This window comes from Choloepus didactylus, chromosome 12, assembly GCF_015220235.1.
Source record: "Choloepus didactylus isolate mChoDid1 chromosome 12, mChoDid1.pri, whole genome shotgun sequence".
NCBI lineage: Eukaryota > Metazoa > Chordata > Mammalia > Pilosa > Megalonychidae > Choloepus > Choloepus didactylus.
In genome coordinates, this window is record NC_051318.1 from 71739398 (window position 1) to 71756431 (window position 17034).

General features: G+C 35.2%; 1 pseudogene; it reads right to left on the reverse strand.

Moving 5' to 3' along the window:
- Nucleotides 1–894: 894 nt before the first annotated feature.
- Nucleotides 895–10375, reverse strand: LOC119506878 (annotated as a pseudogene).
- Nucleotides 10376–17034: the final 6659 nt, after the last annotated feature.

Here is a 17034-nt window from a genome sequence, read left to right on the forward strand (position 1 = left end):
AGTAGGGTCTTACAAAGTAGGGAGCAGATATACATTGATGAGCATGGTATGCTTGCCCAATCTGATAAGCCACCTTTCTGTGCCCAAAACTAGTTTTATCACCAAGTGTTGCTCATTTGCATTTATATAGAGTGTAACCTATTTTCTAAAAAAGCTTGTGCAATCAATTGTTTTAGTCTTCTGGAAAAGCTTTTCTTGGAAAGGGGTCCCTCCCAGCAATACCCAATGCAGGCAACAATTTTATTTTAATTAGCAGATATTATAGATATAGATGTAGATATATAAATACAAACCAGAGTAAGTACCTCAAGTCTTGGGAAAAACATTGGAAAAATACAATTACTATTAGAGATTCCAAAGAGAAAAATAAGTACTGATCTCATGGAAAAAAAGTGATTTTTAGCAGCAGATATACCTATTTGAAGGAAGCAATGAACAGTTTAGACCAACTTTATAAAATATTTTCATACTTTATCAGTTATTATTCTATTTTCGCAAGCAATAGCTAATTCTTTAACTGCAGAAAGACCTTTCTTTCTCTGCTAAGAAAATTGGGTAGAAATGACTATTGTCCCTTACTAAATAATGATGATGACAATAATGATAATCATGATGAAATGATAGTGGCTAAAATTTAATAAGTCCTTATTCTGTACTTGGGAGAGATTTTTTCTTGTTATTTGTTATTTATTTAATATACACAATTATTAACAATTTATTATACAAATCTGTATATACAATTAAATATATCATCAAAGGTTTAAAAAATACATTCAGAATGAAATATGTAGAAAGAGACATTTCAAAGTCATAGAAGTTATTACTGTTACAATATTTAATCATTTTTACAATAGGTTTGCAAGTCTATTTCAATGAATTTCTTTCTCAGAATCATCACAATTCTTGCTGAATTTCATTTAGAGCAAAAGAGAGTTGTTTAATTTTTTCTTCTATTGACTTTTGTTCTTGCAGGTTTCTTCCAGAAGCTCATGCATTTCTTCTTCAACTTGATAAACCTTTTCATTTGCAGAATCAACATATATCTGCTATTCACTTGCCAGTTGCAGTATTTCAGCTTGATGAGCTTCAACAATTGCATCAACTTGTTTTTTAAAGGTATCTTCCATACTATGAAGTTTCTCTAGTGCATCCTTTTGTAATTCAATTCTTTTGTCTTTTTCCTCTTTAAGTTTCCTTTCCTTGTTTTCAAATTTTTCTTTCACTTCTTTTACTTGCATTTCAAGATTACGTAGAAGTTCTCGTTTATCATGCCATATCTGGTTAAGTGTACTGTAACATTTTCAAATTTCTTCAAGTTCTATTTCCTTTTCTTTCAACTGTTGTTTTAGTTGTTCTTTTCTTTAATCATGCCTTTCCAATTTCTCCATTAAGTCATCCATTTGTGAAGATTTTCCCTCCAGTTGTTCTTGAGCACATTTTTATATCTCAGTGATCTGCTCTTGTAATTGTCTTAATGTGTTCATCTCTTTCCTGTAAACACTATAAATTTGCTGCTGTTTCCTGTTTCAATTTGGAAATTTCTGCAAGTTTTTTTCGTTCCTTCACCATACATGTCAGATCTTTAACTAAAGAGGAAGACTCATTTTCTTTTCATTGAGTCCAAATAAGAAGCATGTTTGCTCTTTGCTAACTCAGTTACAACAATATCAAAACTGTCTTTAACATCTTTAAATCTTCCAGCTTTAATAGTAAAAGCAACATGGAATTCATCTTCTAAATTAATATACTGCTGGAGGCAGGGAAAGATGGCAGAGTGGTGAGCTGTAGGTTTTAGTTACTCTTCCAGGGCAGTAGGTAGAAAGCCAGGAACTGCTTGGACCAGACACCAGAGGCAATTTGACTTTGGGCATACTTCATACAACACTCACAAATGGGTGGAACCGCTGAGATCAGCAAAATCTGTAAGTTCTCATGGCCAGGGGATCCATGCCCCTCCCTGCCAGGCTCAGTCCTGTGGGAGGAGGGGCCGTCAGTGTTGGAAATGAGGAGTGAGAACTGCAGTTGTGTCTCTTATTGAAAACTCAGGCTGCTGATGTAAACTCCAAACATAGATAGACTGAGACCAGACACCAGAGAACCTGGGAGCAGTCAGTCTGGCAGAGAAGAGATAGGGCTAGCAAAAACAGTGGGAAAAAAAAAAAACCCAAAAATAAAAACAGAGACTTTTTGGAGTTCTGATGAAAATAGAACGGAGAAGGGCAGAGCTCAAACAGAGTCAAGCTCATATGCAAATCCAGAGGGTGAATTTCCTTGGTTGAAGAGCCAGTTTCTCTGCTTTCTTGATTCTTCCTTAATGGCCCTAATCTCCTTGCCTCTTAGCATTTCAATAGCCCATTGGATCTGCAAGGAGGACCCTTTTTTTTAACCTTCTTCTCTTTTTCTAAAACAATTATTCTAAGAAGCCCATTACAAAAAGCCTCAAAGACTTGCAATTTGGGCCCAGACAAGAGCAGAGCTAAGAGAGCTCTGAGACATAAAGCAGTAAGACCAGTGGCTGAGAAAATTTGCTAAACATCACAACTTCCAAAGAGAAGAGGGGCGCCCCCTTGCAGCCATCTTCCCTGTGGGCTGGGAATGCTCTGGCTCAGGGCTAGTGCCACAGCCCAGAACTGCCCCAAACAACCCAGTGTGACCGGAAGTGTTTCCAACAACACATGCATACACCACTATATTGCACGTGGACAATAGCCTTTCCTGTACCCTCAGCTAATTGTCCTGGAACTGGGAAGGCAGAGCTGTGTGACAAGGGGGAAATTAACATGCCCCATTCAGCCATCCTTTCAGCAGACTGGGAATTCCCCTACACAGCCCTGCAGCCCAGAACCTCCCTTGGCAGATGGTGCTCACCTGTGACATAGCACAGTCGTCTCTCAGCAGAGGACCTAGGAGTGCACGGCTTGGAAGAGGGACCCTCTCGCAAGTCCTAGGGACCATAAGCCAATACCAAGGACTTGTGGGTCAGCAGCAGAGACAAACTGTGGCAAGACTAAACTGAAGCATTGGACTATTGAAACAGCTTTAAATCTCCAGGAACACTTGGGAAATTTCATTATTAAAGGAACTCCCCCTCCCTAACTGCTCAGACACACTACCCATATGCATGGTGGACAACACCAACTAAACAAGCAAGCTTGGTGCACCAATTGGACCCAAAAAGACTCACACATCCACTCACCACAAAGACAAATTGGGGGAGAACTGGCTTGAGGGGAATAGGTGGCTCACGGACGCCACCTGCTGGTTAGAGAAAATGTACCCAAAGAAGCTGCAGATCTGACAAATTAGAGATAAGGCTTTGAATCAGTCTACATATCCTAAAAGAACCGTATCAAGTTAAGCAAATGCCAAGAGGCCAAAAACAACAGAAAATTTTAAAGCATATGAAAAAACCAGACAATATGGATAACCCAACCCCAAACACCCAAATCAAAAGATCAGATGAGACACAGTACTTGGAGCAATTAACCAATGAACTAAAGACAGACAATGAGAGCATGGCACAGGATATAAATAACATGAAGAAGAGCATGACACAGGATATAATGGACATGAAGAAGACCCCAGAAGAGCATACAGAAGAAATTGCAAGAGTAAATAAAAAAAATAGATGATCTTATGGAAATAAAAGACAGTGTTGACCAAATTAAAAAGATTCTGGATACTCATAGTACAAGACTAGAGGAAGCTGAATGGCAAATCAGTGACCTAGAGGATGACAGAATGTAAAATGAAAGAACAAAAGAAAGAATGGGGAAAAAATTGAATAAATCGAAAAGGACCTCAGGGATATGACAGATAATATAAAACATTGAAATACAAGACTCATTGGTGTTACAGAAGGAGAAGAGAAGGGTAAAGGTCTAGGAAGAGTATTCAAAGAAATTGTTGGGGAAAACTTCCCAAATCTTCTAAACATCATAAATACACAAATCATAACTGCCCAGCGAACTCCAAATAGAATAAATCCAAATAAACCCACTCTGAGACATATTCTGATCAGACTGTTAAATACTGAAGAGAAGGAACAAGTTCTGAAAGCAGCAAAAGGAAAGCAATTCACCACATACAAAGGAAACAGCATAAGACTAAGTAGTGACTACTCAGCAGCCATCATGGAGGTGAGAAGGCAGTGGAATGACATATTTAAAATTCTGAGAGAGAAAAACTGCCAACCAAGAATACTTTATCCAGCAAAACTCTCCTTCAAATTTGAGGGAGAGCTTAAATTTTTCACAAACAAACAAATGCTGAGAGAATTTGCTAACAAGAGACCTGCCCTACTTGAGATACTTAAGGGAGCCCCACATACAGAGAAACAAAGAAAGGAAAGAGAGACGGAGAAAGGTTCAGTACTAAAGACATTCAGTTTGCGAATGCTAAAGGACATTAACAGACAGAGGGAAAAAATATATCTGACAAACATAAAGCAAAGGATAAGACGGCTCATTCAAGAAATGCCTTCACAGTAATAATGTTGAATGTAAATGGATTAAACTCCCCATCAAAAGATATAGATTGGCAGAATGGATTCAAAAAAATGAACCATCAATATGTTGCACACAAGAGACTCATCTTAGACACAGGGACACAAAGAAACTGAAAGTGAAAGGATGGAAAAAAATATTTCATGCAAGCTACAGCCAAAAGAAAGCAGGAATAGCAATATTAATTTCAGATAAAATAGACTTTAAATGCAAGGATGTTACAAGAGACAAAGAAGGCCACTACATACTAATAAAAGGGGCAATTCAAAAAGAAGAAATAACAATCATAAATCTTTATGCACCTAATCAAGGTGCCACAAAATACATGAGACAAACACTGGCAAAACTAAAGGAAGCAATTGATGTTTCCAGAATAATTGTGGGAGACTTCAACAAATCATTCTCTCCTATAGATAGATCAACTAGACAGAAGACCAATAAGGAAACTGAAAACCAAAACAATCTGATAAATGAATTGGATTTAACAGACATATATAGAACATTACATCCCAAATTACCAGGATACATATTCTTCTCTGGTACTCACGGAACTTTCTCCAGAATAGATCATATATGCTGGGATATAAAACAAGCCTCGATAAATTTTAAAAAATTGAAATTATTCAAAGCACAATCTCTGACCACAATGGAACACCATTAGAGGTCAATAACCAACAGAGACTTAGAAAATTCACAAATACCTTGAGGTTAAATAACACACTCCTAAACAATCAGTAGGTTAAAGAAGAAATAGGAAGAGAAGTTGCTAAATATGTAGAGATGAATGAAAATGAGAACACAACATACCAAAACCTATGGGATGCAGCAAAAGCAGTACTGAGGGGGAAATTTATAGCACTAAACAGATACATTAAAAAGGATGAAAGAACTAAAATCAAAGAACTAATGGATCAACTGAAGAAGCTAGAAAATGAACAGCAAACCAATCCTAAACTGAGTAGAAGAAAAGAAATAACAAGGATTAAAGCAGAAATAAATGACGAAGAGAACAAAAAAAAAGAGAGAGAGAGGATAAATAACACCAAAAATTGGTTCTCTGAGAAGATCAACAAGATTGACAAGCCCCTAGCTAGACTGACAAAATCAAAAAGAGAGAAGACCCATATTAACAAAATAATGAATGAGAAAGGTGACATTACTGCAGATCCTGAAGAAATTTAAAAAATTATAAGAGGATACTATGAACAACTGTATGCCAAAAAACTGGATAATGCAGAGGAAATGGACAATTTCCTGGAAACATATGAACAACCTAGACTGACAAGAGAAGAAATAAAAGACCTCAACCAACCAATCACAAGCAGAGAGGTCCAATCAGTCATCAAAAAGCTTCCCACAAATAAATGCCCAGGGCCAGATGGCTTCACAGGGGAATTCTACCAAAATTCCAAAAAGAATTCACACTTGACACCAATCTTACTTAAATTCTTTCAAAACATCAAGGAAAATGGAACACTACCTAACTCATTTTATAAAGCTAATATCAATCTAATACCAAAACCAGGCAAAGATGCTACAAAAGAGGAAAGCTACAGGCCTATCTTCTTAATGAATATAGATGCAAAAATTCTCAACAAAACACTTGCAAATCAAATCCAAAGACACATTAAAAAAATCATACACCATGACCAAGTGGGGTTCATTCCAGGCATGCAAGGACGGTTCAACATAAGAAAATCAATCAATGTAATACAATATATTAACAAATCAAAAGAGAAAAATCAAATGATCATCTCAATAGATGCTGAAAAAGCATTTGACAAAATCCAGCACCCCTTTTTGATAAAAACACTTCAAAAGGTAGGAATTGAAGGAAACTTTGTCAATATGATAAAGAGCATATATGAAAAACCCACACCCAGCATCGTACTCAATGGTGAGAGACTGAAAGCCTTCCCTCTAATATCAGGAACAAGACAAGGATGCTCGCTGTCACCACTGTTATTCAACATTGTGCTGGAAGTGCTACCCAGGGCAATCCAGCAAAACAAAGAGATAAAAGGCACCCAAATTGGAAAGGAAGAAGTAAAACTGTCATTGTTTGCAGATGATATGATCTTATATCTGGAAAACCCTGAGAAATCGACAATACACCTATAGAGCTAATAAACAAATTCAGCAAAATAGCGGATACAACATTAATGCACATAAGTCAGTAATGTTTCTACATGCTAGAAATGAACAAACTGAAGAGACACTCAAGAAAAAGATACCATTTTCAATAGCAACTGAAAAAATCAAGTACCTAGGAATAAACTTAAGCAAAGGTGTAAAAGATGTATACAAAGAAAACTACATAACTCTAGTAAAAGAAATAGAAGGGGACCTTGAAAGATGGAAAATCATTCCATGTTCATGGATAGGAAGGTTAAATGTCCTTAAGATGTCAATTCTACCCAAACTCATCTACAGATTCATTTCAATCCAAATCAAAATTCCAACAGCCTACTTGCAGACTTGGAAAAGCTAGTTATCAAATTTATTTGGAAAGGGAAGATGCCTCAAATTGCTAAAAAGACTCTAAAAAAGAAAAACGAAGTGGGAGGACTTACACTCCCTGACTTTGAAACTCATTATAAAGCCACAATTGTCAAGACAGTATGGTACTGGCACAAAGATAGACATATCAATCAATGGAATTGAATTGAGAATTCGGAGATAGACCCCCAGATCTATGGCTGACTGATCTTTGATAAGGCCCCCAAAGCCAGTGAACTGGGACATAACAGTCTTTTCAACAAATGGGGCTGAGAGAGTTGGATATCCTTATCCAAAAGAATGAAAGAGGACCCCTACCTCACACCCTACACAAAAATTAACTCAAAGTGGATCAAAGATCTCAATATAAAAGAAAGTACCATAAAACTCCTAGAAGATAATGTAGGGAAACATCTTCAAGACCTTGTATTAGGCAGCCACTTCCTAGACCTTATACCCAAAGCACAAGCAACATAAGAAAAAATAGATAAATGGGAACTCCCCAAGCTTAGAACTTTCTGTACCTCAAAGGAATTTGTCAAAAAGGTGAAGAGGCAGCCAACTCAATGGGAAAAATTTTGGAAACCATATATCTGACAAAAGAGTAATATCTTGCATATATAAAGAAATCCTCCAACTCAATGACAATAGTACAGACAGCTCAATTATAAAATGGGCAAAAGATATGAAAAGACAGTTCTCTGAAGAGGAAATACAAATGGCCAAGAAACACATGAAAAAATGTTCAGCTTCACTAGCTATTAGAGAGTCGCAAATTAAGACCACAATGAGATACCATCTCACACCAATTAGAATGGCCACCATTAAATAAACAGGAAACTACAAATGCTGGAGAGGATGTGGAGAAATAGGAACTCTTATTCATTGTTGGTGGGACTGTATAATGGTTCAGCCACTCTGGAAGTCAGTCTGGCACTTCCTTAGAAAACTAGATATAGAGTTACCTTTCGATTCAGCGATTGAACTTCTCGGTATATACCCAGAAGATCTGAAAGCAGTGATGCGAACAGATATCTGCATGCCAATGTTCATAGCAGCATTATTCACAAATGCCAAGAGATGGAAACAACCCAAATGTCCTTCAACAGATGAGTGGATAAATAAAATGTGGTATACACACACGATGGAATACTATGCAGTAGTAAGAAGGAAAGATGTCATGAAACATGACAACATGAATGAACCTTGAAGACTTAATGCTGAGCAAAATAAGCCAGGAACAAAAAGAGAAATATTAAATTCTACCACTAATGTGAACACTGAAGAATGTAAAACAAATAGTTTATAATGTAGAATGTAGGGAAACTAGCGATACAGAGCAATTAAGGAAGGGGGAATGATAACCCAATAAGAACAGATAAGCTATCATGGGTAAATTTAACATTCTGGGAATGCCCAGGAATGACTATGGTCTGTTAATTTCTGATGGGTATGGTAGGAACAAGTTCACAGAAATGTTGCTATGTTAGGTTATTTTCTTGGGGTAGAGTAGGAACATGTTGGAATCTTAAAGTAATCTTAAGTTAGTTGTCTTTTTCTTACACCCTTGTGTTGGTTTGTTTGAAATGTATTTTTATTGTTTTTTTTTAATTTTTTGGTTTTTGATGTAGTTGATTAAAAAAAGGAGTTAATTAAAAAAAAAACAACAAAACGAAAAAAATATGCAGAGCCCCCTTGAGGAGCTGGTGGAGAATGGAGGGGTGTTGGGCTTCCCCACCTCGATGGTTGCTCACAGACATAGGGGACTGGTGGTTTGATGGGATGAGCCCTCTACCACAGGACTTGCCGTTGGGAATACTGTTGCTGCAAAGGAGAAACTAGGCCTCCCTATAATTGTGCCTAAGATCCTCCTTCCAAATGCCTCTTTGTTGCTCAGAACTGACCCTCTCTCTCTAGCTAAGCCAACTTGGCAGGTGAAATCACTGCCCTCCCACCTACGTGGGATCTGACACCCAGGAGAGTGAATCTTCCTGGCAACATGGAATATGACTCCTGGGGAGGAATCAAGACCCAGCACTGTGGGATGGAGAACATCTTCTTGACCAAAAGGGGGATATGAAAGGAAATGAAATAAACTTCGGTGGTAGAGAGATTCCAAAAGGAGCCAAGAGGTCACTCTGGTGGGCACTCTTATGAACAATACAGACAACCCTTTTTAGGTTCTAATGAATTGGAATGGCTAGCAGTAAATACCTGAAACTATCAAACTACAACCTAGAACCCATGAATGTAGAAGACGATTGTATAAAAATGTAGCTTATGAGGGGTGACAATGTGATTGGGAAAGCCATATGGACCACACTCCCCTTTGTCTAGTTTTGTGGATGGATGAGTAGAAAAATGGGGGAAGGAAAAAACGAAGAAACAAACAAACAAACAAAAAAGGCACCCAGTGTTCTGTTTTACTTTAATTGCTCTTTTTCACTTTCATTTTTATTATTATTTTTGTGTGTTTGGTAATGAAAATGTCAAAAATTAATTTTGGTGATGAATGCACAACTATATAATGGTACTGTAAACAACTGAATGTATGCTTTGTTTTGTATGACTGCATGGTATGTGAATATATCTCAATAAAAATGAATTAAAAATTAATTCATTAATTCATATACTGCTGGTTTAATATACCAATTTTTCTTGATATTCTTTTATATCTTACACGTTTCCTCTTTTCTTTGGCTATTCCTTGAACTAAGGCATTCTGGAACTCAGCATCATTAAAAAATTCCCTTGTTTCAAGTTCTTTCCTATGGTAAAGTAGTAAGAAGAAAGTTGAAAGTAGTAAGTAGTGGTAAGTAGAGCCAAGCTATGAATATCTTTTTCCTCTTTTGCATGGTTATGCAGTTCATCAATATAATCAATAATTTTCTTTTCATTTGTTCAGTTTGCCATCTCTTTTCTCTTTCTTGATCTAGTTGTTCAAAAAACAAAGTATGGGTTTCATGGCATCTTCTGAGTTACTTGGGTCTACTTTGATTACTTCAGTCTTCTGATTCTTCTAATGTATTAGAGTTAGAAGAAAATGATCTTATATATAAATCTCTAAGATAAGGTTGTTTCATTTTATGATTACCACTTACAAAAGTGCTGTTTTTACTGTGGTGCTTAAAAGTTTGAGTAGTTTTGGATTACTATGGGATTTTTGAACTTTGAGAAATTTTTCTATTGCCTCCTCTTCTGTTTCCAAAGTCACTTTCAGAAGTCACTTAGGTGTCTCCTTTTGATATGAAGTCTTTCTCAGGAAAAATAATTAGAGGTCTTCACAGGCCTTTGTCCATGAAGCACAGGGTCCCACAATTGCTGTAGCTGTCACTGTCATTTTCAACTTCTGCCGCCACTGCGGCCTCCATGGCATCGGCAATGGTGAGGGGACCCGGAGGCAGGACAGATTGTTTTTAACATAAATCTCACTTAACCTGCCAACCAAGTTGTCAGATTAGTTTTATGAGTAATATCATCACAACTTTTCAGTTAAGGCAATTGAAGCTTATAGAGGTTTTAAAACTTGCACAAGTTCAAATGGAAATTTTAAGATCAAGATTTAAACCATGGTCAGTCAAAATCTAGAGCCCAAGGTTTTAAACAGCACTTCGTGTTGCATTATAGTAATATCTAGTAAGTCATCAAATTGTATTGCCATAATTTCAAAAGAAAAAACTAGACATATTTTGCCCGTGAAATATGCAGACACTTCTTTTTCTTTTAGTTTTTCTTTTCTACTAAATTATAGAGCCTAAGTATCATAGTAACATAATATAATTACCATATATCATCAGCTTAGAGTGGGAGTATTGAATCAGACTCATTTGTGGCCATCATCATGAATCTGCTATGTATTCAGCACAGGTAATAAAATCGACATGTTATTACAGGTCATCTACTTGCTTCTGTTGGGAAATCATCTTCAATTTGACATCATTTTTAATTATATAGTTTAAAAGATGAAAAACAAAGGTCTATGAAATTTGAGATTTTATACCAGGTTAATAAACACAATTAGAATGCAAGCTTCTTGATGTAGATTTCAGTATATGTCTACAGCACAATTGTTGGCACATATTTAGGACTCAATAAATTGTAACTCTTATAATTATATAATATAAAATTTCAATTTGAGTAGGTTTTCTTATGTAATGAGTCATAAATAGTTGCCTTAGATCTATCACTTCAAATTGTGAGGGCCTTGACACATCAGAAAATGTTTTTTTTTTTTTTTTTTTCATGTATAGAATGGGAATATTATTATTTCAAATTCTACTTCAGGGTGAGGATCCAATTATTTTATTAACCTAAAAATTATATACTCAAAGCAAGTACTTAATAATCTAGGGGTGAAATAATCATTTTATTACAATTCTGAGTTTCATCACAATCTATTATTATAACTTACAGAAAAATTGTTTTTAAGCTCTTAACTGCCACAATTTTATTAATATGTAGGTAAATTCCTCCTGAGGGGGTTCTTTAGTCCTCAACTGGTTTTACTTCTCAAAGTAGCACACAGTTACAAATTGAAGCCTTCTGAAACAAGCCATTTATATGCCTTGTCTGCCCTATGTCATTTTAAACAAACAAACAAAAAAATTATATATATTGCTAATTTTTACAGAAGACACTTAGACTTATTTACATCAATCTGAAAATTAATATTCCGTCTATCTAGGATTTAAAGCACATGGGGAAATCAGTTATTGTTTAATATAACAGTTTTTTTCTGTTCCAGGTTTTCAGAGCATTGAGAGTTTTTTTAAATGGTTGGGAATTCCCAACATAGTTCAAAAAGATAATAAAAATAACAATAATAATAAAATTAATGCTTACTTTTATTGAAATTTTACTATATGCCAAGCATGCTATTAAGTACTACACATGAATTATCACATTTAATTTTACCTCTGTGCAAGAGGAGATACACACTATTATCATCCCTAATTTCCAGATGAGAATACTAATAGTTAAGAATAAAAATATATATCATATAGCTAATATTTGATTATATGAAAATAAGATAATATAAATTACTCACTCCATTGTTCCGTTTCATAATGTCATGTTACTAGGCATTTATTATATTGAAGTTTAGAATTTTATTTATTCACAACTCTTGGAAACTTTTTTATTTCTTAAGTGGTTTGTGTGCGTGTGTATGTGTGTGCATGCTAAGTTTTGTCTTTTTAATTTTTATTGTAAAAAAGATTTAACTTTTAAAATAAGTTTTCAACTAAATGAAGATTTTTTTTTTGGTCCAATTGTAATCTTGCCTGACTCTTGAATTACTGTTTTAAAAAAACAATTATTATAACCTTTCTATATTTGTAAACCAGAAAATGCATTGCATAGTGGCATAAAGGTGCAATTTACTGAGTCTTAGAGTCTGATGATATCTGATGGAATTTCATTTTTTTCCTTGCAATTTTATTTAGATATAGGCACATTCCATACAATCATCCACAGTGTACAATCAATTATTCACAGTATCTTCATATAGTTGTACATTCATCATCACATTCAATTTTTGAACATTTTCAATTTGCAAAACAAAAACAATAAAAATTTAAATAAGAATAAAAATAAAGTATAAAAGAACACCCAAAACAACCGATATTCCCCATACCCCCCTATTATTCATTTACTTTTTTGTCTGCAATTGTCTACTCACATATCCATACACTGGATAAAGGGAATGTGAGCCACAAGGTTTTCTACAATCACATGGTCACACCGTATAAGCTATATATTTATACACTAGTCCTCAGGAAACAAGGCTACTGGGTTTCAGTTCATCCGTTCCAGGTATTTCCTTCTAGCTATCCCGATACACTAAACATTAAAATAGGATATCTATATAATACATAAGAATAACCTCCAGAATGGCCTATTGAGTCCATTTGAAATCTCTCAGCTCCTGAAACTTTACTTTGTTTACATTTCTCTTCCCTCTTTTGGTCAAGAAGTCTTTCTGAATCCCCCGATGTGAGGTCCAGGCTCATCCCTGGGAGTAATGTCCCACATTGCCAGGGAGATTTACACCCCTGGAAGTCATGTCCCATAAAGGGGGGAGGAGAGTGAGTTTAACTGCAGAGTTGGCTTAGAGAGAGAGGCCACATCTGAGCAATGAAAGAGGTTCTCTGGGAGTAACTCTATATAAGTCAGCTTAGCCTCCTCTTTGAAGTAAAGTCTTCATAAGGGCAAACCCCAAGATCAAGGACTCAGCCTACTAAAGTGGTAGTCCTACCACTTTAGTCCTGAATGTTTTCAAGAATATAAGGAATTCCCCACATGGGTAAACTTAATATTTCCAGATGTTCCCTCAGTCCCTCAAGGGGGCTTTTCAAATACTTCTTTATCCTTGCCCAAATTACTCTGGTATGTATTGAGGCTTCACACTAACCTGTACAAACCAATCAGATCGCACTCCCTATTCAAGATTTCATGTAATTATGGTGTTTAAATAAACTGACCCTACAAGTTAAATTATATAGCATGCTACAGAAAATAAAAATTTTCCACCAAATAAACATCTCTACCTTTTCTCTCACACAGAAGTTGAAGTTTTAAAATAGAGTCAATATCTCTACCCTTTAGTCGATTTACCTTAGTCCTAACCAAAGCCATTTCATTCATATCTCTAATTGAAGTCTAATTCCTTTTTCAGCTTCTTTAACATTTGCTTTAACATAGCTAGCAAACTCTAGCTCTGAGTCTCAGGTGTCACCCAGATACCTCAAGTTCCAGGGACCAACAAGTTTATATACAACAGTTCAGTATCTCAGAATCTAGAAATAACCATTACAAATCAGGAATAGAGAAAACTGCTGTAAGAGCTTACAATCTAGGAACCATTACAATAAGTCTTCCCCTGATAACCTACGCCCTCAGATTTAATTCTGAGTTTGCCCATTATATTTAGTCCATATTAGTGACAATTTACAATGTCTGTCTTTTCATTTCTGGCTTATTTCATGCAACATACTATCCTCAAGGTCCATTTACCTAGTTGCATACCTCAAGCTTCATTTCTTCTTGCGGCCACTCAATAATCCATTGTACGTATACACCACAGTTCACCATTCTGTTCATCAGTCAACATACCGTTAGGCCACCTCCAGCCATTGCAAATCATGAATACTGCCACCATAAACACCAGTGGGCAAATGTCCATTCATGTCACTGCTCTCAGTTTTTCCATGTATATATCCAATAATGGGGTAGCAGAACCATATGGCAACCCCATATTTTGCTTCCTGTGGAACCAACACATTGCCCCCCAGATGGGCTGCACCATTCTACTTCCCCTCCAGGAGTGATTAGGTACATCCCTCTCTCCACATTTTTTCCAGCTCTTATACCCCTCTGTTTATTTTTTAATTATTCAATTCTAAGTAAACAATAATGGTTCCCATATAATCACATAGTTATGGATTCACCACCACAGTTTATATGTAGACATTTCCATTTCTTCCACAAAAAAAGAGGAAGAGGAGAAAAAAAGACAAAAGAAAAAATAAAAGGAAATAAAATGACAATTTAAAAATAAAAGAAAAAATAAAAATAAAATAAACAAAATGCAATAAAAAGTTCAGACAACACCACCACCACCAAGAATCCCATATCCCTCCCTTATAGCCCCCACTTATAAACATTTAGCTTTGGTATATTGCCTTTGTTACAATTAATGGAGGCATATTACAATGTCACTGTTAACTATAGAGTCTTGTTTGCATTGATTGATTTTCCTCCAATACCATCTCATTCTCAGTACCTTGCAAAGTTGACTTTCATTTGTTCTCCCTCATGTAAAAACATTCTTATATTTGTACATTTAATCACCATCATTGACCTCTCTTGTTTCACTAAGTTATACAGTACCAATCTTTATCTTATGTCTTTCTTCTTGTGTCATACATGTCCCTAGACTTCCTCTTTCAACCATATTCACACTCATCTTTGTTCAGTGTACTTACTATATTGTGCTACCATCACACAGTATCATGCTATTCATTTCTGATCTACATAATCAATCCTGTTGAACCTTCTGTACTTCTTAAGAATCAAATGCTCAATCTCTAACCTCCTTCTATCTCCTGATAATCTGTTCACAACTTTAACTCTCATTGCTCATTAACACTGATTCAAGATAAGGAGACTATACAGCATTTATTTTCCTTTTGTTTCTGGCTAATTTTGCTCAACATAACATACTCAAGTTTCACACACATTGTTATATGCTTCATTACTTTATTCTGTCTTACAGCTGCGTAATATTTCATCATATGTATATACCACAGTTTGTTTATCCACTTGTCCACTGATGGACATTTGGGTGTTTCTATCTCTTGGCAATCGTGAATAATGCTGCTATAAATATTGGTACAAATGTCCATTCATGTCCTTGCCTTCAGTTCCTCTGAATATATAACTAGTATTGGGATTGCTGGATCATAAGGCAATTCTATGCTTAGCTTCCTGAGGAACCATCATACTGCCTTCCAGAGTGGTTGCACCATTCTACATTTACACCAACAGTGAATAAGTAAGCCTCTTTCCCCACATCCTCTCCAACATTTGTAATTTTCCGTTTTTTTTTTTTTTTTTTGATCACGGGCATTCTAGTAGGTGTGAGATGACATCTCACTGTGGTTTTGATTTGCATTTCCCTAATAGCCAGTGAAGTTGAGCATCTTTTCATATGTTTTTGAGCTATTTGTATTTCCACTTAGGAAAAGTGTCTATCCATGTCTTTTGCCCATTTTTAAATGGGTTGTTGGTCTTTTTGATGTTAAGTTGTAGGATCTCTTCATATATTCTGGATATTAAACCCTTATCTGATATGAGGTTTCCAATGGAATTTCAGGCCTTACAATACAAATTGTCATAATGAATGAACAAATGGGGAATCTCAGCATAGAAATGGAGGCTATAAAAACACTAAACAGAAATTGTAGATGTGAAAAATAAATTATCTGCAAAGAAAAGTTTTCTAAATAACCTTAACAACAGAATAGTTGTAACAGAATAGTTACTGCAGAAAAATTGTTTCAACAAACTTAAAGACAGGTTAATGTGAAAAATGGAGAGCAAATGGATTATTAAAAAATCTTTGTAACCGAAGTGACAATATCAAGCAGTCTAAGAAGAGTGTAATGGAGTTCCAGTGAAAGAGGAGAAAGACTGGAGCAAGAACTATATGTATTTGAAATAAATAACCATCAGAAAATATTTAAAACCTAAAGCAAGAACCTTGGCTTAGCTCAACTCTACATAAACACAAAGAAAAACTTCAGTGATCCAAAATCAGTAAAAATACAAAAAAAAAAAAAGGTCACACATAGGCAAACGACTGAAAACTAAAGGCACAGAGAACATCTTGAAACAAGTTGGACAGCAATGGCATAATAATAATAATAATAATAAAACACACAATAAGAATTAGAGTTGAGTTGTAATCAAAAACAATGGATGTAAGAAGACAATGGAAAGACATCTTTAAACTGCTGAAATTTAACCCAGCATTCAATATACAACAAAATTATACCTCAAAAATGAAGACTTTTCTGTTAAATAAAAACAGAAAATACATTGCAGATATCCACTACAAGACACACTAATAAAGTACTTCAAGATTAGGTAAATTAAATCAGATGAAACCAGATGAAAACATAGGTCTGCATAAAGAATTAAACAATGCAAAAAATATATAAATATGTAGATTAATATGAAAAGTGTATTTTTGATCTAAATTTCTTTAAAATAACATGACTATATGAAATAAAAATTGTTACTCTGTATAGCAGAGTTTATAAGTTAATTAGCTATACTATATATAAAAAAGAAGACCATAGCAAATGGCATTTGGTAAATAAAACTATTTTGCTGCAAGCTTCTAAAATTTCACATGAAATAGTGCAACAAGAACAATATTAACTCTAAGTCAACTGTGATAACTTAAGAATGTATATTTTAAACACTAAAGAAACGTCTAAAAAATCGAATGTCCGTAGGAATAGCA